This window comes from Aulonocara sp. 'chitande type north' Nkhata Bay, linkage group LG9 (genome assembly GCF_057382095.1).
Source record: "Aulonocara sp. 'chitande type north' Nkhata Bay isolate Kocher_YH1m ecotype deep benthic linkage group LG9, A_spYH_male_GT1.1, whole genome shotgun sequence".
NCBI lineage: Eukaryota > Metazoa > Chordata > Actinopteri > Cichliformes > Cichlidae > Aulonocara > Aulonocara sp. 'chitande type north' Nkhata Bay.
In genome coordinates, this window is record NC_141352.1 from 30,188,494 (window position 1) to 30,190,741 (window position 2,248).

Here is a 2,248-nt window from a genome sequence, read left to right on the forward strand (position 1 = left end):
TCCCCAACCTGGAAGCAACATGAGGCAGCTCGTGTATCGATGTTAGCAAACGAAGGCGTCCAGCCTGGAGAGCAGCTGTGAGACGAGCTGACGTGCAGTTCTCTTCCATCTCCAAATATCTGTTGGTGCTCCAGACATTTTCATTCCGGTAAGTTCTAAATATGTTCATATCACTCTTTATAGTCTATTAGTTTTATTTTCTATGCACTCTGAGGTCATAGCAAATTAGAACAAACATCCTACTGAGTGATTTTGCAGAACTACCTTCTATTTATAGAGTTGCTAATTATTTGGCATTATTGCAGCAAACCAGCCGATGAAATGGATGAAACATCATGACTGGGTTCCAGTGCTACACGAGGGACCTGCTTCAAACAAACCACCATGCCAATCAGATTACTTCTTCCATGTGAGGGTGAAGAGGTGACCCTCCTGGATAAGATGGTGAAGGTTTGCTGCGTTTGGTGAACAGTGTGATAATAAAACCAGGGAAAATGAAACTTGCGCCTGTTAAATATTCTTAAGTCTTTTGCTGTATAAATAGCGGTATTTTTTTCAAAAGATACAGTAAATAAAGTAATGTTAGTAGTGGGTGATGTCATGTAAACACTCATGATTTTGTGTAAACATTTTGTCATTTGTAAACTATAAAGGACATGGATTCTACACTGTAACTGATGTGATGTTCTATAAAGTGGTTTTAATTAAAAAAGAGGCAAAAATTAGTTTGTTTCTTTATTCAACTTTTGAACAGCGGGACTCAGTCAGTACATATTCAGTAAATGCAAATTATTTACACGGCAGTGCACTACAGGCATAAATCTAGACCCCTAGATAAAACATTAAGCATTATAGCAGTGACAACTCCTCCACAGTAGCAGGTGGGATTTTTCTGTTTTGAGGACGGCTCCTTTTACCTGTCACTACAGATGGTCTGGTTATGTTTTGATCAAGAGCCTTTTTTAGGCAGCTGAAGAGGAGAAGTCTATCTTAAGGCCAACCTCTGGCTGTATCTTGGTCACATTACCCAGCAAAACCCAGTATGCAGGTTCATCTGTAACAGTCCTTGTGCCACAGATCAACACTGTTGCGTCTACTTTAAACAGAAGAGCAGTGACGTGGCTGCAGGTCTCTGCGACTCCGGCCATACAGGTGCAGCGGGCGGCTTCAACCTTCCCTGTGATGCTCACAGTGACCCATGCCTGCAATGCTGGTTCATTCAGTCTTTGAGAGCGCAGGACCTGAAACACACACAGACAAAGTTCATTTAAAGACAAGAACTATGAGCCAAGGCCGACACAAATGTGTTTTATCTACTTTATCATAAATGTAACAAAGTGTCTAGAAAGTCAGCACACACATGTAATTATGCATTTCTTTATGTGTCCATCTATAGAACGCTGCAGGTAATAGTGTAAATCTGTCTGTTCTGTCAGAAACCTGCCTGCAGAAAATGACCCTAAAGTATGTAATGCAAGGATGTCATCACTTTAGAGATGGAGAAAGCATAAAGTGACAATTATGAATCACTTAATATGATAAGGAGATTCTGCAGGTCATTGATCAAAGTATAAAATTAAAATAAAATGTATTTTTACTGACACAGGATACAAACATGGAAGCAAGATGTATAATTAGGATTATTTATAATAAACATTAATAAATCATTGCAATTTCTTTAACCATAGAGAATAACTAAATCCTTCAGGACAATGTCACACCAATGCACTGAACTCACTATGTTATCCCTCTAACAGCCTCCACATGTTCTCACTGTAATTTCCCCTCATGAATGAATTTATGCTGCACTAATGTGAATGTTTGCAGGGAAATCAAACGCATTTCACTCGCAGTACTCGAGCTGACTTACCTTTGTTTGAATGAAGACTTGTACGCGCTGACTCCACAGATAAGGTACGAAATATGTCAGGCTACGTCAGTAGCGGTTGGTCTTCAGGGTTTCTACTCCACGGCCGTATTTCATACGGGCCACATTTCCAATGCACGCTATTTTCTGCAAGTACCGCTGCTTCGCCTCTGGACGCAATCGGTCTCTATACAGTTCATTCTTTATTAAGCTGCTTTTAAGCATCTTGTAATCGTCGTTCCAACACAGTGTGTTTGATTTGATTCGTAGACCCCGAAAATGGTGCTGCGCTCCCACAATGCATTGCGGCGTGACGTCAACTCCAAAGCCCTATAACTGCATTGCCAACAAGTGTGCTCAAAAACTTGCACCGTCCCCTTT